This window comes from Cavia porcellus, unplaced genomic scaffold (assembly GCF_034190915.1).
Source record: "Cavia porcellus strain 051 isolate PalLab524CR breed Dunkin Hartley unplaced genomic scaffold, mCavPor4.1 scaffold_7, whole genome shotgun sequence".
NCBI lineage: Eukaryota > Metazoa > Chordata > Mammalia > Rodentia > Caviidae > Cavia > Cavia porcellus.
Genome location: NW_026947490.1, coordinates 65,279,733 through 65,303,834, shown reverse-complemented (window position 1 = coordinate 65,303,834; position 24,102 = coordinate 65,279,733). Strand labels below are relative to the sequence as shown.

At 45.6% G+C, this 24,102-nt stretch overlaps 2 long non-coding RNA genes across 5 annotated transcripts; both read right to left on the bottom strand.

Moving 5' to 3' along the window:
- Positions 1–6,534: 6,534 nt before the first annotated feature.
- LOC134477006 (uncharacterized) lies at positions 6,535–13,926 on the bottom strand. The gene is made up of 2 exons (XR_010048877.1): positions 9,282–13,926; positions 6,535–6,752 (listed from the first exon to the last, which is right to left on the bottom strand). It is a non-coding gene; the product is annotated as an uncharacterized LOC134477006 (long non-coding RNA).
- Positions 13,927–16,918: 2,992 nt separating this feature from the next.
- LOC106027415 (uncharacterized) lies at positions 16,919–22,359 on the bottom strand. Of its 4 annotated transcripts, none has more exons than XR_010048878.1 (6): positions 21,850–22,359; positions 21,221–21,503; positions 20,802–20,929; positions 20,179–20,354; positions 18,113–19,756; positions 16,919–17,515 (listed from the first exon to the last, which is right to left on the bottom strand). It is a non-coding gene; the product is annotated as an uncharacterized LOC106027415 (long non-coding RNA). The 4 variants fall into 4 exon arrangements; XR_010048879.1 differs by having other exon boundaries at positions 21,221–22,083; positions 22,183–22,359; XR_002790919.2 differs by having other exon boundaries at positions 21,221–22,359.
- Between the last annotated feature and the right edge of the window lie 1,743 nt (positions 22,360–24,102).

Genomic DNA, 24,102 nt, shown 5'->3' with positions numbered 1-24,102 from the left:
CATGGCAACATTTGTTCCCTGTGCTGTAGCCAGGCCACTCTGCTGATCAGCCGGCTGTGAGGGAAGGGATGAAGCCACATCTGGGGGAAGATCCATTAGAGGATGGGGTGCTCCCTGCTTCCTGCTTCCTCCTCCAGCTCTGCAAACATGGCCTGACAGCTGTGGTAATCACAGCTCACCCGGCCCACAAAGCCCAGTACTGTCTCCCAGAAAACCCAGGGGTAGTAGGAGCCTGGTTTGGGGTAACCACAGAGCCACCTTTCCACCCAAAGTATCTTCACCCAGACATTTACAGCACAGTAAAAGAAACATCTATTGTGTTTAAACAGCTATTGTGTGGGGGTTCTACAAGTAAATCCTGGCTAATAAAGAAACAGGAAAGCTAGATGCCTTCCTGCTCATCAGAGATGCTGTCTGATGCCACCCCCGAGGACCTGTGAGACAACATCCGGGAACCTGAAATACTGGAGGGGTACAGGGCATATTCCACAGCTGAGAGAGGCCTGGAGCCCAGAGCTTCTAAGAAGCCCACTAAGAAGCACACAGCTAGGCCACGGCCAGCACACCCGAGGACGCAGCAGAGGACTTCTGCAACAGTGTGATCGGGAGCTGCACTGGGCTACCCTTGGCGTCAGCGCCTCCCCAGCACAGACGGCTGGTGTTTGCAGGGTTGTGGGGGCCCAGGAAGGCCTCTTTGTCTGCACAGGGTGTGTGTAGATTGCCTCAGTGGCCAGTTCAAGGCCCGTGGCCCTCTCAGGGGCCTGGCACCCTTTCTTCTCTGCACCAGAGCTAAGCATTTTACAAGCAGTTCAGTACCTTAACCTCTGGAGGTAGATTTTTCTGGAAGAAAAGGCTAGCTGGGGATTTTGGCAAAGATCTCCATTCAGCTCTTCTGTGTTAACCCCTGCTAGTCAGCTTTCATTCACTCGGAGGAGGAAATCTGAAAAAGACCATTTAATGGAGGAAAGATTTAGTCCCACGGCTTCAGAAGTTTCGCTCCGTGGTCACTGACCCCATTGCTTCTGGGCCTGTGGGGAGGAGAAAAAAATTATACCAGAAGACCCTGAGGGATCAAAGCGGCTTACCCCATGGTGAGCCAAGAAAGGAAGGATCCAGGAACTTATTGTCCTCAGGACCCTAACTCACCACTCTCCCTCCAACTCGGTCCACCTCCTAAGTTTCCATCACCTCCCAATAGTGCCATCAAATTATGAACCCAAGGGTGGATTAACTCACCAAGGAAATTGGAGCCCTCATGATCCAATCACCTTTCCAAGTCCCACTTCTCACATGAGACTTTGGGGGATGTGTTAGAAGTACACCATTGCATACCCCTGGGCTACTGTTTAACCTTGTTATCTCTAAGGTCAGGCCCCTCTTTCCGGGAAAGACCTCACTCTCACTAGACTTGGATATGGGAGGGGAAAGTTGCTATCTCCTCAAGAGCAACAAATTGGAGAGCTCTCTGTTGTCACCGTAGTTTCCTAAATAACAGCAAAATGAGGAAGTGTTGGTAACAGGCAGACAAACAAACTGACCCTACACCTCCTTGCCCTGCCTCAGAACACCAATGGCCAACATTTTCTGAGTTGGGTCTTGAGACAAACTTCCAAATTCTTTGGGAAGATTCTGAATCAGTGCAATCCAGCCTTAGGGTCCTTATACAGCTGTTCTTCAAGGACTTTGCAAAGAAAGAAAGAAAATCAAATATCACCAAGGCGGACAGAGAATTCAAGAACAAAAATTGAACTGCACAGGAAATACTTCCCAGAATCAATAACTGGGATCATGTCTTATTAAAAAATTTCTGCAGGGGTTGGGGATTTAGCTCAGCGGCATAAGCGCCTGCCTCGAAAGCAGGCAGTCGTGAGTTCGATCCCCGGTACCGATAAAAAGGAAAAAGACTAAATAAATAAATAAAAAGTTTCTGCATGTCGAAAGAAATCTCCAACAGAATGAAAAGAAAACTCATAAATTGGGGGAAAAAACTTAGTCAACTATCCCTCAGACACAGGAATTCTGTCTAGAACACTTAAAGAATTTTTAAAAATCAGACCTCCCAAAATTCAAAGACCCAATCCAAAAATAGGCATTTGAAATGAATATATACTTCTTAGCTGAAGAAATACAAAGGCAAACAAATACATGAAAAAATGTTCAACTTCATTGGTTACTAGAGAAATGCAAATTAAAATCACACTGAGATTCTGTCTCATTCCAGAAAGAATGGCCAGGATAAAGAAAACCACCAATGACAAATGCTGGAGAGGCTGCAGGGAAAAAGGAACTCTTGTACACTGTTGGTGGGAGTGCAGACTGGTGCAATCACTGTGGAGGTCAGTCTGGAGGTTCCTCAAAAAGCCATTTAACCCAGCTATTCCACTTCTGGGCATATTCCCAGAAGAATTGAAACCATCATATCACAGCGATATATGTGCACCCATGTTTATAATAGCACAATTTGTAATAGCCAAATCTTGGAAACAGCCTAAGTGTCCATCAACTGAGCAATGGATAAAAAAGTTGTGGTATTTTTATACAATAGAGTACTACTCAGCTGTAAAGAAGGATCACATTGAGGCTTTTATAAGTAAATGGATGTAACTTCAGACCATACTCATAAGTGAAATAAATCAAACTCACATGTGTAAATACCATATTATCTCCCTAATATAAGAAACTGAAAAAGTAAATAAGATACAAAATCTTCCATAAATATTGTGAAAGGATAATAAATTGCTCAGAGGGGAAAAAATAACTCAGGGAAAAGGAAAAAAGAAAGAAGGGAAAAGAAAAAAATATAAACTTGTATATATACACTTAAGATAGTTAAGATGATTGTGCTACTAATTTTATTAGTTCTCAGAACAAAATAGTTAACATTTATAGAACTAGATCAGTTTTGCAGAACAAAATAGTTAACATTTATAGAACTAGATCAGTTTTGCCTGTAGTCTGAGTAACTCTTTTGAAGATAACTACGCAAAGTAACAACCTTAGTTTTGTTCCTATCACCTTGTTTTGAAAGCCTGTATTTTCATTGTTTTGGGATCTTTGTTATTGTTATTTGTCTCTTTTGTTTCTTGTGATTCTTGTCTGTTTTTTGTTTTGTTCTTCCTTCTAATACAGAAAGGATAGATGTACATATATAGGCTTATATATGCCTAGAACTTGTCCCAAAGAGTTTGTAAGAACTGATTTTATTGCATGTGATGATATGAACAGCCACTTTGAAGAAAACACGACATTTATGGTAACCATTGCTGATTTCCTATCATCTTGTTGTGAAGTCCAGTAATGCTTTTATTCCTTGTTCAGAGTGGTTTTAGTCTGTTTTGTATTAATTTCAACATACATGAAGATATGGAAAGCTATTTAGAAGAGAACAAGACACATTACAGTAGTCATTGTTAATTTTCCTATTGTCTTCTCTTGAAGACCTGAAATGCTTTCATTCTTTCATTTTGAATGGTTTTATACCATTTTTGTCTTGTTGGAATTCATTGTGTGTAAAGATATGAACACCTATTTTGAAGAAAACAAGAGACATTATGGTAACCACTGTTGATTTCCTGTTGTCTTGTTTTGAAATCCTGTGATTGCATTGTTTTGTTCTGATCTGCTTTGTTCTATTTTTTTCTCTTTAAAATAAAAATAAATAAAGGTGAGAGCCTGAAATGTATGAAGGCTTTGGCCAAACCACAAAGCCACAGAGAGACTGCAATTTTTCTGATCATGGTAAGAAATTACCTATCAACAGTAGGAAGATTTGAGAGATCATCCTAAGAGAAATAGAGTCCAAAATTGCGTGGGAGGCTACATTATGATTATAGCAGGCATGTGGGAGAGGGAAAGGAACATGGAGGCATCTGCTGCAGTACTGGGTGGTGTTGGGTGAACTTAAATCGGATTATGAACTGGAAATAATTTATATTTCACCTTGTAGGCAATGAAAAAATATTTAAACATCATAGTAGGATAACAGCAGTATCAAAGCCATACTTCAGGACAATTAATCTGGTTATATAGCCACAATTATTATTTTCTTATGAGTAAAGTGTTGCCAGATATAAAATTCTCATTTGACAGGTTTTTTTTTCTTTCAACATTTAATAAATGTCATAGAATTACATTTTGCCTTCCATGGCTTCTTATGAAAAATCAGATGTTCATCTGAGGATCCCAAATACATGACAAGTTATTTTTCTCTTGCTACCTTTGAGATTCTTTGTCTTTGCCCTTTGACAATCACAGTGGGTTTTCACATAAGTTTCTTTGTGCTATCCTTCCTAAATTTTTGGGTTTGAAGATTCATGTCTTTCCTCAAATTTGAAGTGTTGAGCCATTATTTCTCCAAATAATTCTTAGACTTTTACTTCTCTGCCTTATAACTTCCTTAATGCATAAGTTGGCTCATTAGATGATGTTCTCGAAGTTTTCTATGCTCTATTTATTTTCATATTTGGTCCTGTTTTTTGATCTCAACACTTTGGGTTGCTGTTCCTCCTTCTGCCTGCTCTACTCTCCTGTTGCACTTTTTCGTGAACTTTTCATTTTAGTCATTATGCTTTTCAACTCCAGAATGTTTGATTCCTTTTTTATAATGTATTTCTTTATTTTATTCATGTATTATTTTCCTAATTTCACTTAGTCCTTTACCTATGTTTTCTCTTAGCTCTTTCAGCATGTTAAGACAATAGTTTTAAGGTGCTAGTATGGGGCTTCTGAGGTCTGGGTCTCTTCAAGGACAGCTTCTGTCAGTTAATATTCTTTAACAGAACCACATGGTTACTTGAATGTCTTGTGACTGCTTAACTGGGCATTGACTATTGCAACGTAGTACTCTAAAAACAAATTTATCAAAATTTCCGTATTTTCTGCTTGTCTTCTTACTCATTGTTGCTTTTAAAGATTGTAGTTGTACATTTGTTTAAAAAAATTTCCAGACACTTTTTGCAAATACTATGCATTTTTCTGCTATTCTTCAGCTTCCTGAATGACAAGAGGCAAAACAAACACACAGCATCCAAAATATGAAACCAAAAGAGGGGCCATCTATCTCTCCTGGTTTTTGCAGATTGCCCTGTGCTGGAGACATACAAATACTTAGACTTTCTTTGCATCTAGCACACTGCCTGCAATGAAGGTGTAAAGTATTCTCAGAATTGTTCTAAACAAGAATCTTTCCTGGGCATGAGTTGCCAACTTTCTAGGTATACATGATTAACTTTCAATGTTCTCATTTCCCACAGTCTAACCTCAGCTTCTCTTTCCAATCTTGGATGGTCTAATGAATGCCTCCTCCTAGAATCTCTTTCCCCAGTTAGCTCTGGCTTGTGGTTGCCCCCTAGCTTTTACCATTCATGTTTACTGATTTCCCACCTACATTCTGAGTTCTATGGAACAGGGACTAACACTTTACATCGGTTTTTCAGGTGTCTCAAGACTTTTAGGACAGATATGCACAATGACTTCCAAGCAGGGATGCTCAACTTCCTCTGAGTAAGGTGGGTACTGGGAACTGTGCTGTTATCTGCTCAAGACTAAAAGTCACTACTATGAGGGACAGGGAGATGGAGCCAAGGTCAGTAAAGACCCCACAACTTTCCTTCCATTTGAAAGATAGCTTTTCCTTCACTAGGCATTTGACTATTGCTCTAAACTTTTGGCTGTTTTCCAGAGCTTCTACAAAGTTGGTTTATGACAGTTGCCAAGTTTGTTTTTTGACTTTTTAAAACGGTACTACTGGGGGAAATGTTGAGAACTTGGGAGATTCCTAGTTGGATATTTGCCAATGATATTCTCCACTACATGACTCTGGACCTTGAAAGGAGAAAAAATATCACACAAATGGAAAAAAAAATTGTAAAATTCTAAATTCATCAGGTTGAATTCAATAAATATTTACCGAAGCTTCAAGTGTGACTGCATGGTAGATCACTTTCCCAACAGATGTAAGGCCCTGGGTTAAATCCCTAGGATCTCAAAACAATCAATCAATATTAATCATTTACTATATGCAAAGCACAGTTGCAGATGCTGGAATCTAGAGAAGCAAGGAAAAAGGAGATGGGATGTTTTTGTTCACTTATTAGTTCATATAAAAACATCCACTGAGCTCTATCCATACCTCAGTATGGTAATACAGTGATAAGTAAGTCCTTGTTACTGTAAGGTCAAGATATTACAGAGTAGAAATCCGGTGAAATCCCACACACTACTAGAGGAGAGAAAGTGGAAGGAAGCTTGTCTTAAAATATGTGGGGAATGAGCCAGAAGGATGGAAAGGGAGAAAGGAGGAGGTAGAAAGAGAAGGAGAGAAACATCACTGTAGTGAGGAGATGAGCAACTAAACAGACGAATATTCTGCCGTGTTCTTAGTGAAATGATGGGAAATACAAGACATTATGAGTATAGATATTAAAATAAAGGTTTCTCAGGGGCAGGTGATGATGGCTAGGCAGATAGAGTCCCTAGGTGAGAGGTGAACACGGTGTCGCAGGCAAAGGAAAAATACACACAAAGCCATAAACGTGTGACTGAAAAATACAGTGTGTATTTACATTTTTAAAAATATATTATGGTAAAGACACACGGCCATTCATTCCTCCTCAAACTGCCCCCTCACTTCAAACACCTGTAGCCCATCACAATTGCCTCCTTTTTTCTTTTCATGGCTTTAGTTTTGCTGTTGTGGTTGCCTTGATGTCTTCAATTGATTCAAAACGTTTAGCTGTCATGAGATCGTGACCCTAGGGAAGAACCAGAGTTGCACAGATCTGGTGAGTAGGGTGAATGAGGGCCCCCTGGAAGGACTGGGCAGCAGCATTCACTGGATCTGTGACACACTTTGGCAGGGACATTTAAGAGTCGAGACATGGGTTAGTACATTCAAGTGGTTAAAGGAAGCCCTCCCCTCGTAGCAGCCCTTTGAGGCGCAAGTGCTAAGAGGGGATCCAAGAAAGATGAGTGACACTGTGGTCATGCAGGTTCATTGCGGCAACTGGAAGCAACTGGGAATCGCCACATGAACCACAGAAGAGCCGGTAGAGGAAGTGACAGGAAAAGATCAGCATACTAGAAAGAATACCTTGGCTGCCTTGTGGGTACAAGCCAGTATGTTAGCTCGGAGATGTTGCAGTAACACAGAAAACAGAGGGGGATTATGTCAACTCAGACAGTGACCACAAAAATAGTAAACAGTAAATAAAATAATATATATATATCAATGTCCTGCCCAGATCACTGAACAGGCCAGCACACCCATCCATCAGCCACCACAGGACTTCTGTCCTCGGCCAGCAGAAGCCAGGAGTTGCCTTGGCAGAAGAGTATACTCTCACCCCATGCAAAAGCTACAGTTAGTTACCAGTTGGCAGAAGACTACAAAAGGCTGGCGCCTTGCAACAAGCTGGGGCCAATGCTGTGATGTCTCCAAGCTGCCGGGAAATCAAACTGTGTCTGGACACTTACTGCCATCATCTCCCTGCACAGGTCCTTCCCCATCCTGGTTCTCCTATTTCCTGTCTCCTAAGAGTACTCAAATCACAAGCATCCCAATGCAGGCTCGCACTCTGATTTTAGGAAGCATGGTTTCAAGAATACTCTCTATAGTAAATTCTAGGGATAAAGGCTCTGGAGTTGAGCCCTGCCCAACGAGCTAAAACATGTACTTGCATTTTTAGTGGTGATGCTACTCTCACCCAGAAACGCTCTTACACACAGACCCAGAATAATGATTGAACAAACACCTGGCCACTTCGTGTCCCAATCACACTGACACACAATGTCAATCCTCACAGTCACCTTGCAAGTAAGTGGGGGATGGAGTCAGAATCTGCAGGACATGAAGATTTTAAACCAAGGAGAATATCTAGTGTGGGAGTGAGGCTATTTAAGAACCACCAACATATTGGTGATAACTGAAGTCATAGAGTAATTGAGGTAACCATGGAGAATTTGTCGTATGAAAAGAAATAGTGGCACAGAACAAAACCTTGAGAATGGTTGGCATTCAAGTGATGTCTGAGGAAGCAACATTAATGCAGATGGCCGGAGTACAAGGGAATTCAGAAGAGAAGCTGGTGGAAAGTGTGGTAAGGTAGAGGAGCTGATCAGTGGGGTCAAATGGGGCTGACATAGGAGGGGGCTACAAAGTATCCTTGTCATCTAACGACCTTGATCCATTGATGGGATGCAGTCCAGTGATGGGATACAAAGGACACTGCAGTGCCTAATAAACCAAAGAGGAGGACACAGCTGAAGACGCCAGGGGTCTACAAGTTTCATAAGCCATTTGTCAGCGGAGAAGAGATAAGACTCAAGGCTGCAGCACTCATTGGGAAAGGCTTGCTGGCTTGCTTTCAGGATGGAGAGGCTTCAGCATCTTGAGTGAACGTGACTTAGTATCAGCTTATCACTCCAAAGACATTCAAGAAACAGAACAAGCCTGGTATTTGAGCTGAGTTGTGTTCAAGGGTCTCCTTAGGCCATAATTTTGACCCCTGGGTCTTGTTTGCATGACAGCCTCCTTCAAAGTACTGTTGGGCAAGTGGAAAATGCATAGGTAGGTATTCTACCAATAATCATCGTTGTTTATAAATTGCCACAGAGCTGACTGGGTTCAAGACTCTTTCAAGCTCTTCAAGCTGCAGCATCTGGGAAATAACAGTGTGGAAATGCTGGCAGGAGGAGCTCTGGAGACAAAAGGATGACAATGTTGGTTTGTATAGGCTGTTGCTGGGGTTGTGGCAGGACATCAAAAGTAGAAACACTTAGCAGATATGTGAAGACAAGGACCAGATGTAGGAGAGCAGTCCAGGATGGAGAAGCACAGCTGGCACTCTTCCACCCCAGGGTGACAGCGGGAACAGGGATTCACATAACATTTGGCAGTCACACAAGCTCACCTATCACTGCCATGCATTTAGCAATTGCTTTGTAACAGGCCCTTTACCTGCAGTTTCTTCCAACCTCATAATTATCTGTGTTTTACAGTGGAGAAAATTGAGGCTTGGAGAGATCACCCAAATAATAAATGATGCAGCCCAGAATCAAACACAGACCCTTCTGGCTCCAAAGCCTGCATTCTTTCCACTACCTCATGTTTCTCTGCAGGATGGAGTCTTGGGGGAGAACTATGTGTAGGAGACAAAAGCAATGGTTCCCTGGACAGAAAATGATCAGAAACTGTGACATTATGGAGGTGAAGAGAAGATAAAGCTTCAGAACTGGAAACAGTGCCAGCCATTGCCCAGAGACTAAAGGGGTTGAGAACTCACATGGCTGATGAGGAGCTGGTGACCACCTGGTGACCAACAACTGTGCATGGTTGAAGGGAGCTGTGTCCATAAAGATGCCTTGCAGAAGGAACAGTGTCCCAACTGGTACTTCCCAAATGGTCCTGGTGGAGAAACTACTACACGGTCAATGCCACCAATGTGTGATGGTCACTGAATGTGGAGAATCAGAAAAGTAAAGGCCACACAAAGCCTCATCCTCAAACAGCCCACAAGTTAATAGGGAATACCTGTGTTCATTATGAAGAAAACCAGAGAACACACAGCTGAAGGGAATAAATGTCTCCCCCAAGGCTCCTTCTGTCACTATAATTTCTGGCAACTTCTGGATCAGGTGGGAACTGAGCTCCCAAGGAAGAGATGGGCCAGCCAGCCATGCAGCACGTGAGTGTGATGGCAGTGCAGCCTGGGGAGTGGGTCACTGATGCCTAGAGTGTGTGTTCAGTTGGAGAAAAGAACACAGCACAGAGCTCCAGGCAGCATCAGCATTTCACGGAACAAAGAAGACCCCTAATAGACACTCAGATGGAAAGGCCAGGGAGGAAGAGGAGAGGTGAACTTGGCTGAGCCTGTCATTAAAGTGCATCTTGTAGCCCAGAGCCAGATGACATCCTGCTTCGTTCTCTTCTCTCACTTGGTTCCTTTTAACAACCCAACTCATTCCTGTCTCCCTTAGCAGCTCATCTGGTTCCCATTCCCTCCAGCAGCAAACTCAGCCCTGCTCTCTCTCCTTCATTTTCTGAGTGCCATCCTGGGGAGGGATCCAACACTCTGGCCTCTTTCCTCCCCAGCCACTTGCTTTCACCTGGCCATGCCCTTCCTGCTGCTGGTCAGAAAGTGCTAACCTGCCCTGGTCTCACAGAGTCTACCTGACCTGCTGAAGGTGTACCTTGCCCTCTCCTATTTGTCTTTGCAAACAGGACACCTGGAGGCCAGAGGTTAGGAAGCTGGACCAAGCTGGATCCAAGATAACTACCAGAGTTTAACTGCCAGCCAGCCTGGAACTTCATCATAATCCCATCTGCATCTAAATGACACACCCCCCATCACCATGGCAACTGTCGGTTGCCAGGATGACAACCAGAAAGAACAATGAAAGAACTGAAAAGGGGCGGCACTTGAATTTGGGGAAAACTTCATCCATTCCCAGAAAACACATGAATATTCCTCCCCTCTATCAGCTTATTCCTCCCCCTCTTTTCTGTTATCCTATATATCTATAATCTCCCAACCCCGGACAGGCCAAGAAGCTGACTTATCAGGTTTTCCCCCACTTTTATTCTTTCTGTTTAGTCTGCAATGGAGCTTGTTACTGGTCACACAACTCCAACAGGGAAAAAGAACCCCAAGCAAGAGTGGTAAGAAATTGGTAAAAGGACCAACAGAATTCCTCTGGTGGACAACCTCAGGCTTAGGTGCCTCATACCAAAAAACCATGTAGCTGCCACAGTGCCTAACAGGTCCCACAGTTAAGAATTGCTCTCCCTTTTGGTTCCTGTCATTAAATGTTAGGATGCCTGGAAGGGTAGCAGACTTTATTTGTAACATTAAAATTGTTCAAATCAGGCACTTCACTGCTGTGCCTTGAAGAGTTAAACCACTTTGGATCCTGGGCAGCAGGAGTTGGCACCACAAAATGATTTAGGGAACAGGGAGGGAAGGCAGCGGGACAAATAAAAACCTTAACCCATTATGCACTTTTGTCCTGAGATTAACCTCACTCCTTGGCGTGGGTTTGGGAAGGAGTCGTAATTCATTTGCAGCGGGGCCGCAGGTGCTCCAGCCACATCCCATTGGCCTGCTTCAGAATTTACCTGTGGACATTTTCCAAGGGACAACAGAGGTCAGAAGACCAGGAGAGTTAATGCTCCTCGGAGGGCAGTGGCAGACACTTTCAAGGAGTGTTCAGCATGTCTCTCAGTGCCACCAGCCAGACTCTGCCCTACTTGTCCCCAGTAGTGTCCACTTCACTGCCCAGAGTACTGTCTGGAGGACTCTGTAAAAAACTCCTCGAATCTAGATGCGAATTTCAGATTTTAGTTCTGGGAGTCAGAGGAGGGGTCTAAAATTTATGATAGATAGGTAGATAGATGACACATATAAAATAAGCCTTTCCCTATTACTCCAAAAGTAGATGGAAAAGAAAATAAAGTCCACTCATCCCTAAAAAAAATGCAACAACCCAAAATACTAGAAATATACAAACTTTAAATGCCTATATCCTTTGACTCAATAATTCTAATTTTAGAATTTATCACCACCTACAAGAGTAAACTTTGGGAAGAAAGTTTACAGCAACAGCAATTGGTTAATAGATTATGGGCCTGTTGTGCTGCCATTAGAAATAATGCTATCAATTGTTCATTTTCCAAGTCTGTGACAAGTGAAAATGCAAGTGACCGAATACGTGTAGTGTCGTCAATTTTATAAATCCACTTACATCTATATACTTACCTGTGCACAGGAAGAATAAACAATGATCGCAAAATGTCAACAGTGATTACCCTTGGGTGGAATGATTGGGAACTGTGGATTATTTTCATTTCCTTCTTTTCTGTACTTTTCTGAACTGGAAAAAATATAACGTATGACTTGAAAAACATTTCGAGCTTAAGAGACTGCAAAAAGAAATCAGTGTCCTCTGCCATCCAGCACCAAACTCCATCGTTCAAAGCCCTGTGCTCTGGCGAGGACACCAGGGCAGACTCATGAAGGATCCCACCTATCCCACTCCCCTGTCCAGGCCCAAACTGGGTAGTGGCCACTCAGAGCAAGTCAGCAAACACATCTGCTCCCTGGCAGCGACAGCAAGTACGTCACGTCACGTGTCCAGCATGCGTGGCCCGCTGTGACTCAGGATGCGGGCTTGGGGCTGCTGCCCAGGCCGCCCCGCTCCCACCCAAGAGCCCCTCCCTGGCCCCGCCCGCCCGGAGCCGCAGCTGGCACTCAGACGGTCCTTTTCCAATCTGCCCACCGTCGCCAGTCCCCGATTCCCACGGGAAGAGCTCGTTGCCATAGCGACGCCCCCTCCACCCCGGGCCGCCGGAAGCCCCAGGCCGGCCGCGCTCCGCGGCCCACCTGCCTCCGTGTTCCCTGGGCTCGGAGGGAGGAAGGAGGCGCTAATTAAGGACAGAAGGTAGGAGAGGAGCGGATCCAGAGCTTTTATGGAAAGCCCCGGTCACTGCCTGCCCCTCCCGGGCAGCAGGGCCCTGGCCGAATGCCGTCTGTGGCTCAGGAGCCTTTGGACAGGCCGCCAGACGCTGCTTTTCCTCTCAACGTCTTCCAAGAACCCCGCGGCGGTGCCTAAAGTTCCTGGAACGCAGCGCTGCACCGGGGCTGCGGCAGCGCCGAGGCCTGGACAAAGGCGAGCCGGGCGCAGGGCCCGGCCGGTGCGGGTCAGGGACCCGAGGCCCCGCGCCCCGCTGCAGCCCGCCGGAGCCGGGCGCCGGCCGCGAAGACCCGGCCAGCCGGGCAGGGCGCGTCCACGGCACCGGCCGCCCGCTTTGACCTCAGGACCGCCGGCCACGCCCAGCGTGGCATCGCGAGCCGGACCCGCCCCGCGGGGGAGGGGATGAGAGAGGCCACGCCCTCATCTAGGCCACGCCCTCTCCGGCTGCAGCGCCTCCTGGGGCCTGGCCTACCAGCAGACCTGGACCCTCCCAGGGCCCCTCTCCTGTTACCCGCATGGAAGGGCTCCAAGCATATCACCGACGAGCCTGGAAACCCTTTCATCTGTGCTCCGTCAGCAGCAGCGCTTTGATTAATTGAGTCTCCTGGCTTTGGATCCCTCAGCGGGCACCGTGCTGCGAAACCCTGGGTGCTGCTGGCTCAGATGAGGGGCGCCTGAATACCCAGGTGCACCCCTCTCCACAGCCTCTTCCCCTCCTCTCCTTGCCTCCCTGACCCTCAAGTGCTTTGAGTCTTGGGGTTGCAGTGAACCTTAGAGTTAGTTGCCCAGAGTCTGTTTTCTTCCCGTGTTTGTGTAGCCGCCCACTGCAACACCTGGCGTTCCCTTCCCCTACACCCTCCCTCCTTCCTTCCTGTCCCCTCTCTACACACACACACACACACACACACACACACACACACACATACACACGCACAAACCTCCTCTTCCCTTCCCCACCATCATGCAGAGAAGGCGGCTCACCCAGATAGCTGCCCACTGGGCCTAGGGTGGGAGAGCTGTGCCCAAGAGGCCGGAGGGAAACAGTGTTTGACAGTCCAGGCATCATACTTCCTAAGTGAACGGCATGTAGAAAGGATTGGCTGTTTCATCCAATGAGCGCACATTTAAACTTCTGACTGTGATAAAGTTACCCTGAATATGAATTCTTATGCTTTAGGGCAGCGATGCTGAACCTTTCAGAGCTTTTTTGGCGGCAGCACTCGTGCTATAGGTTCGCCACCACTGCTTTAGGGTGTAAGCTGATCATCAGCTGGGATCAGGAAAAACCCTTCCCCCACTGCTGCCAGCCTCCTCCTCATCCTCATCACTCCATCTCCTGAGCATATTGTTGCACACTGAAGTTTGCAAAACAGATTCAGAACCACAGCATTCTCCTGTGGTGGAACAGCTTCTGTCTGTGCTGGAGGAATGGGGCTCTATAGTCCTGGACTGAGAATTGGCCTAGAGGATGCAGATTGAGAGTTTACTATCTCCAGATCATGTAACCTGGAGCTATGAAGCACTAAGAAGTGGGTATCTGAAAAAGTCTATTTTGGTCATCACTTTTGCCCTGGCCTTGTGTGGGCCAACCTTGTGACTCAACCTCCACATTGAGGCTTTGCAGTAAGGAGGCACAATGGGTCGCTATATAGATTGTTCCTGAACAGACCAGATGCGTTCATCCTCCCAAGGATTCATCTCCACGGGCATCAAAATAGGCACCACTGAGACAGCAGTCTGTTAGCTCCCCCAGATGGCCTCCCCAGCTCTCCACCTCTTCCCGGGACTCTTCAGCCCAGCCCTCCCCTGGGGAATGGCCTCTCCCTGCCTCCGCTCTTCCCCTCAACTCTGCTCATGTGTTGACTGTACCTGAAGCCTCTGTATTTTCACTCTCTAACCCTGGCTCAGCCCAGCGGCTTATTTTGAATGTTGCTGTGTCCAGAGCATTGGGTGATGATTGAGATGGTCATCAATAGTGTTCACTACGGGAATAAATCTGGGGTCGAGCCAATGACCCAGTTACCTCCCCTCAAGCGCATCTCCGTGTTGCTCATTGACTGCTGGCCACCTTATGTCCCATGGTGGAGCTGCAGACCTGCTATGGCCTCTGACCCTGTCTAGCCTCTGCTCTTGGTAGAGCACTTAACTTCACGAGAACAACCTATAAATGAACGAAAGGACTCTATCAAGGCCTGTAAACTGTTCTTTCTCTCCAAGCTATCCCTCCCTGGACACCTGTTATTCTATTTACCAGAGCCTCTATTCAGTGAAAACTGCCCATCCCTCCAGTTGGTGTCACTGTGCAGGGTGCCACTGGCTTGTGTGTCACCTGCTGTGCCCAGTCTTAGTCACACTTATTGACCCTTGGGTGGGCTCTTACACAGACCAGTGAGAACTCTCCTCTAGAATTTTGGGTCTGGGGACAGATGCTCAATCCGTTCTCTCTCCCTGAAGGCAGCTATTAAATCATATAGGAGTTAGTGGTGGACTTGTTTCCCCACCGAATGGACAAAGCTGATACCCTGTGGGGCAGACAGGGAGAGAACATGAGAACACAGAGGGGTCTTGGTTCTGGATGGTCCACAGGCTGCTAGCCACATGCTTGCTTCTATCTTTTTAACTTATATTTAAGTTGGCTTCTGCTACTCACAGAGGTCCTCACATTTTATAAAATTGACGACGCTGGCCTGCTTCTCCGGGGAGACGTCCCCCTCATCCTGCCCTGGTTAATACCTCCCCGCCTCCCCTCAATTCCATCCCACCCTAGCAACCCCTGTTTTACCACTGGCATCACTTCCTATCTCTTCAGTCATTTTGGCTACATGCGTGCTCATCCTTTTCCAGAAAACAAAAGAAAGACTTTCATCCTCGTCCTTCCTCAAGTTCTGTCCTCTCTCATTCTATTCTCTCCCTGTCTCATCTCACCTACAACTTAGTTTCTGGTCTCCAGCTGCCAACCTGCACCATCTCAGCTTCCTATTTTTCTTTTCTTTCTTTTTTTTTTTTTTTTTTTTTTTTTTTTTTTTTTTGTGGTTTTCGTTTTTATCGATACCAGGGATTGAACTCACGACTGTCTGCTTGCAAGGCAGGCGCTTATGCTGCTGAGCTAAATCCCCAGCCTCAGCTTCCTATTTTTCTGATCTGCTGTCTTGATGGGCAGTGAAGGTGTCACTTCCTGGAGTTCATGCCACTTGTCTGTGGTGCCTGGCATCAGGAACCTCCTTGTCTTTTGGGGATCTCTCATGTCCTTTGGTGGTTTTCCTCCCTTTTCTTGCCCTAATCCAGGGAAAGCGGACTGCAGAACTGTACCAGAAGCAGTCAGAATCTTAAACTCTAGACTTTTCCAACTCCCTCTCTCCATAAAAGTCTACCCAGCCTTTGCCAACTGTCTTCCTGGCTGCCCGATAAGGGTTGACTAAGCTAATGAGATCATTGAAGCTGAGGCATTAATGGATGAATTACTTCAATATTTTGCTGATAGCTTCCGAAGACTTAGCTCAGTGTCTCTCAAGGAGAGGGAGGGCTTGGTGAGGAGCAGAGACTGGGTGGGAGAAGGAGATGCAACATAAAGAGAGTCTAAGAGCTTTTATGAGATATTTGTTTCATGTTTTTACTTTGATGTTCATTGTTGTCTGATTGTGCCTTTTAATTTACTGTTCCATTGACACACAAGTAATGATCAGTGCAGCATCTCAGGGGAGTATAATCTCAAAGATTTGGAGGATTTTTCTTCTAAAGTAAGTCTTTTATTCCTCTGAATGAAAGGTGCTGCCTAAAGGAGCAAACATTACAGAAGCAGGAGCGTTGTCTACCAACCCAGCAGTACCCAGGGGAGAGACACAGAAATGGAAGTCCCAGGCCCTGCTGTTAGAAAGCTCATAAGCCCATTAGGAAAACAGTAAAGGAACATTTAAAAACTAAACAAAGCATTAAATAGCAATGTGAGAGGTGTCACATCTTGAATTATGTAGATGGCACTTTCTTTGACACTTTGGAGAGCTTCCTCTGTAGGAATAATCAGCGGAAGCTTCCATGGTCTGGGTAAGGTCTTGGCAGTGATGTATGTCTGAGAATTGAACAAACCTTTATATGAAAAGCAGAAATGCTAGAGCCAGAGAGAAAAGAAGTCTAACAGCCCCTTAAGTCCTGTTCTTGGGACAGAGATCAGACTGATGTGTCAGGGACTTAGGAAAGGGGCACAGGAGACAGTGCTGAGTACCCACTGATGATGTGGTAGGGGCCAGGTGTGGTGGTGCAGACTGTAATCCAAGCACTTGGGAGGCTGAGGCAGGAGGATCGCTGCAAATTCAAGGCCCATTCGACTACAAAGAGAATTCAAGTTCAGCTTGAATTGCATAGCAAAACCCTGTCTTAAAAAGAAAAAACAAGGCAAAACACAATGGCAGAAATACCAACATATTTGTTTAATAATTTCTTATTTGATGTTTTAAAAGAACACAAGAAGACATTGTGAGAAAAATCAGAACAGAGGCATTCTTCCTTATCTTGTAATTTTTAACAGTGTTACATATTTGCTTCTGTGGAGGACGGATGTGAGCACCATAGTCCTGTCATTGCTTAGAACCGTTAAAGGTCTGAGGCAACCCGTGACAGAAGATAAAACTGGGGCCATATTTTGGAAAATTTGAGTACCGAGTGAAGCAGCCACTGTAGGCACTCCACTGGCAAAAGACTACCTCAGGTCCTCTGGGTCTCCACAGTGAATTATCTCTGAGATCATAAACCTCCTCTAGTACCAAGTTTTGGATCCTTTATTGTATGTATATTGGCAAAACCACACACAGAAGTGTTTTGTTATCGTTGTTACAGTGATTATACCTTTCTGTTTCATTGTGATTGTTGGTAGTGATTGATTGGAAAAGATTACTTCCTCTTGAGCACAATCCCTGTCTGGCAGAATAACCCCAAACAACAGGTGATGTTTATTGATTTACAAACTTGACAGTCTTGAAGCTAGCTGATATCTTGTCACTTTGTACTTGAGACAGTGAAGATCTGAAGATACAATGTCTCTAACTATAGAAATCTGTGAAGTGAATGAATAAATGAAAGGATTAATGCCAAGAAAAAGTATCACAAGGTTGGCATTGAGGACGAGATTAAATAGATTGTTGCTACAGTCTCTTCCACCTCTAAAGGCTCCTGCACTGAGGATAGGTGGGAGCAGGCTGTTCAGTTTCCTGGTAAAGCTGGGAAGAGAATCAGCTTCCCACCCCTCCACCCCTCCCACCCCCACCCCGAGCATTCTAGGGAAGTTCCCATAAACGCTCTCAGAAGCCTACTCGGTTCTCTAAGCCTCAGGAGAACGGGTACTTCCTCTTGGCCAACTCCCTTCCTCAGACTGTTGCAGGAGCCCTTCCCTCTGGTTCTTCAGGAACCACACTTCTCAGATCAGGCTAAGACCATGGCTAAAGCTGACCTAGGATCAGGTTCCAAAGAAGCCTGTGGTAGGGAGGAGAAGCAGCATTTCCAGACAAGCCACTCTCTGTGATGGGCTCTGCAGCAGGCTGGAGAGCCCTGAGGATTCACCAGAAAAAAGTAATTACACTGAGCCCAACGGAGTGCCAGGCCAGCATCTCAGCCCAGAGCGAGGTCTCGACACGAGGTGGATTGCTTCAATTACCTGCTCATCTTGATGAATGGGCTCTGTGCTGGCTCCGGGGAAGGCAGGAGGAAACTAGCCACAGATTAATCACTTATGGCATCACTGAACGGAGAATGATTGGAGCTGGGGACAGCCAGAGGGACAGCAGGTTCACGGACACACAGGAGAAACGAGAGCCATCACCACTGTCAGGGAGCAAGTGGGCAATATAACAGCAAATATAAATCCATTGCTTTTAGACTGATTTGCATAGAGGTAGCAGCGGTCAATCAGAGTCAGCAGTTAGTAATGGACAGGGCATTTGGTCCTAGGAACCACCTTGTTAGACGGCCCTGCAGATGCCTCAGGAGGGTCTTGGAAGCAAAAGAAGGGGAGAACCACCAAATGGGGGGAGGAAAAAAAGTAAAAACTAAGGAACACTCCTGACAGCTTCCAGAAGATAAAGTGTGGCAAGACCCCAGCTTTTCCCAGAATTTTAACAACTACTTATCATTAGTACAATATGAGTACTTCTCTGGCCCCAAAGCAGTATGTGGTTTGTGTGCCCCCAGAAAAACAATTTGTTACTGGAGAGATGCTTGGGGGTGTGCAGCATTTAGCATGTGCTACGTCATAAATGCTTGTTGAATGAACAATGATAGCTTTTTCCCACTTCCGATAGGAGGTTAGGAAAAATGCTAAATGCTTAGAGTGAATAATTCAATTTAATCCGCAATCATTCTGTGAGATTTTTAAATCTCCTTTCTGTGGGTAAAAATTATGAGGTTTGAATCATAAAGCCACTCGATCAAACAAGTACATTGCTCAAGTGACACACATGGATGAAGGAAGGGAAAGGTGCAAGAGAGAAAAGGAGGCTGGCAGGAAGGAGGGAGGGAGGAAAGAAAGGGTGTGGAGAGGGAAGAAGAGGGAAGACAGAGAGGGACGGGTGACACTTTAAGAAAGGGCTATGAGAAGTGTCCGGAGTTTCTCTTGAAAACTGTGTTTTCACAAACGCATGCCTGGTCCACCGATGGACTTTAATTTCCCTTCACCGTTAGGTAGTGAGTCCCACAAAGAGTTGTGAAAGTCAGCGCAGCCTCACATGGGACCCAAAGAAAATAAACGAGGCGGGATTTTAAATGAACGTAGAAAATACAACCTAAGCAATCCTCGCTGTAAAGGTTGCTGACCGCCACAGTGTTCAGCTCCAGCCTGGAGACAATGGTGCAGAGAGAGAGGCCATTTCCCAGGTTGCTGAGTGTCAGGAAATAATTCTGTGAACCTCATACAGGCAGGTTTGGTCCTGAATAATAGGGAAAACCAGGGGAGGGTGGAAGGGAGTCCGGAACGGGAAAATATAAATTAGAGGACCTCACAGGAACTGTCTGCCTGGGACGCAGAGGAAGCAGCATTTTTGATGCTAAACTACCCAACAGTCAAGCGATGGGGGAAATGCTGCAGGAGCTTTGCTGTCCGTGAATGAAAATAAACTCTTGTTTAGAGGAAGTACGCCTTTTTCTGATGCTGAAACTTAAGTACTTTTTCCTCGGCCAAGAGAAAGAATCCTGCAAAGTCACAATCAACAAGTCCATGTTGATGTTGTTGGACTCCATGCTGGGCGTTTCACCGCAGTACTGTGGCACCTCTGACAGCGGGGAACCCAGAGTCATCACTGATACCCTGCTGGCAGAAAGGGCCTTTATTACTGCTACAGTGACTCTACGTTCTCAGAGTCAAATCCAGAACCACAGGGGAAGAGGGGCTTCCAGGTGCCACCAGGGATTCCACTGTTGGGGTCTTGTTCCCAGTGGAGAACTTCAGCCGCCCCAGGCTTGAGTCAGCCCAGCACCTGAGAGTCTAGCCAACCAGAGGGTGGCGGACGGAGGGGACAGGAAGAAGGTGCCACACAGCCAGCCAAGATTGTGGTACAAAACAAGCCAATAAGACAAAGGACCTGACAGCTCTACTTGGCTTCACTGTATTCCTTAGGTTGTAAATCCAAGCTCTCAGCTGCTGGTTGGCTGGTTGTTGACCCATTTTTCAGAGCTGCTGGGCAGAGTCCGATGGTTGTTACAGTTAGACTCTGGCTCTCCTTCACTTACCATGAGCTGAACTGTTTGTATGGCGCTAAGACAATGCTGAGTACACCACGTGGGCCAGCTCAGTTCATCTCTGCTGATACTATCCATTTGGAGATTGTTCCTGTTCACACTTCAGATTAGGAAACCGAGGCTCAGAGAAGAGGGGCTTGGAAATAAAGCTTCCTGGGATATGGCATCTGAAAGATGGGATCCACCAAAAAAGAGCAGTTACCCTCTACTCCAACCCTGTCATTTCATGAACCAAGGAGGATTAAATCCATATTGAGGAAGGAAGAACAGAGCCAATTCCACACCCAAAGCCAGGCAAATTCGCACTGTCAGAACTCTTCCCCTCCCTATAAGGCTGTCCACAGCCCTCCCTCTAAGGCTGTCCACAGCCCCTACTTCCTAGCTCCCTAGAAACAGGGTATTTAAGCTTCCTCTGTCTGGCTTTGCTGTTAGGGTGTAAACTTGGTGCGACCTTCCTACATGTGTGTGTTCATACATTTGTGTTCCTTCTCTCCTGTTAATCCATTGTCATTTTGCTTTATAGACTCAAATTACTAAACTTTCAAGGTTAGAAATAAAATTCTTTTCACCCTTATACTGACTTCCTGCCAGTGAAATATTTATAAAGTACTTACAGTCTGCTCAGGTCATGAGAAGTTAGGGTTAAGGTTAGAAGATCACAGGACTTAAGTCACACTGTTGGGGAGGCCAGCAAGAAGATGGGTGATTTTCACGCATTCACATGCAATGCTGGCACAGGGGGCTGTGGAGCCAGAGGAAATCATGGTGAAGATTTATGTGCGTTCAGCATGATGAAGGGGAGTGAAGACAGATACTGATATTGAGGTTCACAGGAGATGGGACCCATGGAGGAGACATTGCAGAAGTAACCAAAGGCAACCAGGGGCGTCACGGCAAGGGTCACTACACCCTCTTATGGATACTTCACCTCCTCAGGGGTCATGCCTGGCCTGACACCCCTGAGACTAGAGTTCTGTCCTAGAGACAGTTCCAATTCCACTCCAAATTCTCAGAGACAGTTTAGACCACTTACCACTCCGGCAGATCTTCATTTGCTGAGATTCTGTGTTCATCCAGAGGTGCCTGTAGCCTGAGTGATACTCCCCGCAGCTAGGAAGGAAAAAAGAGGAAATCTTCTGAAGGTGTGTCTGCATGCTAAATAATCCCTAGTGTTATCTCCTGGGCTCCAGGATTTTCAGCTGGCATACTCACTCCTGCCTGAGAAGCCTGGAGGCTGCCCCAGCTCTCAGAGGCACCTTCTCTGCAGGTGGGCTCTCTGGGTTTGGTGGGTAAAGCCTTTCTCTGTTTGCTTCATCCTGAATTGGCATTGAAAATAGAATGCCTCCAGGTCCAGCCTCAGCCATTCATCTGGCTTGCCCCGAGGCAGTAGGGCCCGGGGTGCAGGGACCCTCACCACCTCTGTATCTTCTCCTCCTGTCCCCGGCTCTCTATGACTCCCACCCTGGGGACTATTGGTCTTGTTTCCAATCATGCTGCTGCCTCGATGTTCAGCCTCGGATACACACCTCTCTCTCTGTCTTCCACAGGGTCTTTATTTCTATCTGCTCATCTTTATCTCTTTGTTTCCCTCTTGCTAAGTTCTTTGTGCCAGTGCCTGATGCCCTCAGATTCTTGAGGGAACAAAGGGTTCCCGTGGCTGACCTGGCACACATGTGTTCACAGCGTCTCCCCATCACTGCTCTGGCCTCAGCCTCTCCTCCCCAACTCTCCCGGGGAGCCAAGGCAGGGACACCCACAGAAGCAGCCACCATGTGCTCATGATCAGCTGCCCTGAGCAGCCAGGCTGGGAACCAGCCCATGTCCCTGGACTTCATTGCTTGGTGCTTTCACATCACAAAATGAGCTGATGGGGTACTGAAGACCTGAATTCCTCTTCTGCAAGGGGGAGAGAGAAAACATTAGAAGAGGTAGGGGAGAAGGAGGGACACCATATAATTTGAGACAAGAAGAGGGCAGAGGAGAAAAGGAAACGACTTTGTATCTGTGTAAAGCGACATCCTTCCTAGAGCCAGAGATGCAGTGGGCTTGGCCCAGGTCTTGGTGCTGTCCTGCCTGGCAGGGTTCTGGGAGATTCCGGAGATGAGGAACCTAAACCCACTCTACCTGTAGGAAAAAAAAAATTTCGGGTCAATAAGCACAAAGGAATTTATTAGGCAGAATTTTAAAGGTATAAGATATACTCGAAGATGTAAGAGTGTGGACCCTTGAGGGACCGTGAGGTGCATCATAGTCTAACACTGGTGTTTTTGTGGGAGATTTAGGGGCAGACAACAGGAGAACTTTCTAATATAGAAAGGGGGAGTTTGGTTTTTAGGTACAAGGTGACATCTCTTGCTGCAAGGGCAAGAGGGAAGGTTCATGCACAGGAAAGTTCTATTTAACAAGTGAAAAGGGAATAAGAAAGAGCATATGTAGGCAAAAAGGAATTGCCTGGTCTTATTTGTGTCTTGGGAGGAAAAAATATAGGAAGAAAAACACTTTTTAAGCTGGGCAGCATCCTGCAACTGCAGTTTTTATTTTTTAAATTGTGGTCTTCTTTGTCTACTTTTTACTTGTCTTTCTTTTTCCAATTCACTTCATTTAACCCCCAGAAACTTCAATCCCTTATTGAAGGGAGGGTCCTAGCTAGGTCTGCCTTCCCAGGCTGCTTCAGGTGGAGGAGGAACTTGGCCCTCAGCCTCGGATCAAAAGTCTCACTGTGACCTAAGGAGACAAAGGAACATGGATTTGATAGTCTAGAAAAGAGGACAAGAGCATATGTAAGTCATTGACACTTGGGCTCCATTTTATAAGCATGTAAATAAGCAGGCACTAAAAATTAAAAATAAAATGCCAATGAACAAAATGACTCCAAAAAAAGGCAACATTTGGCAAAAGCCTTTTTTCTTTATATTAACCGATTTGTCCAGAGGTGTTAATAGCAAGCGAAGTTTCAGAGCATGGAGAATCTTCCCTTTTGTTCTTTAAGAAACCTGAAGCCCTCCTGTTTTAATTATAACAATGGGCAGAGAATACACTAAGTAAAGATGTCTATAGTTTTGTGATTACTCAGCCACTCATTTTCTTCCCTTAGGACTTAGAACCTAACAGTCTCTATTTTGGAGACCTTTTATAATGACCAGTTCCAGATAATATATTATATATACATATAAAATCTTAAATAGATAACACAAAATTTGTTCCTACCACAAAAGTAACAAAGCTTAGTAGCTAGAGTGTTTTATTGTCAATTGTTAATTTTATAGGCACACCTACACAAGAAGCTAACTCTTGGCCTGAGGTGTGTTTGAAGGTATTTTAGATACTAAGAGGGGCTGAAGGGTATAGTTTTGAAGAGCTGGTAGGGTTGGGAATCCTGGTCTCTTACAGCTGTGAGCTGAGATGTTACACGTATAGCTGGGGACAGTTAGTAGGGACTGGAGCAGTTTGGAGTCCATTTTTCTATCTAACCTAGCTTTTTGGTTAATATTACTGTTATTTTAATTTGTGTTATACTTTCCTCTGCTGGGTGGCTGTTTAAGACCAAGTCAAAGTTTAAAAAAGGTCAGTTAAGGCCCCTCAAAGGCTGCTTTCAGAGCCCTAGGAGGAACCGTGTCATTTACCAGGAAGGATCACGGTCTTATTTGATCATACGACTTTTTTTCTTAAAGCAGGGGACATTTCTCTCTTTAGTGACTGTCCTATTTTATAAAATGCACATGTGTTGACTCCTGTTCTCTGGCATCCAACCATCCCCCTGCTGGGAGATTGGGTGACTTCCCAGAGTTGCAGGATCTTTTCATAAGGATCCCCTCGTGCTCTGGGTACTGGCCGATTTTGCTGTAAAGGCCAGAATGTTGGCTGTCTTAGCTTTTGGTCTCTGAATCTCAGTTGAATACCCAGGAGGTGCGTATA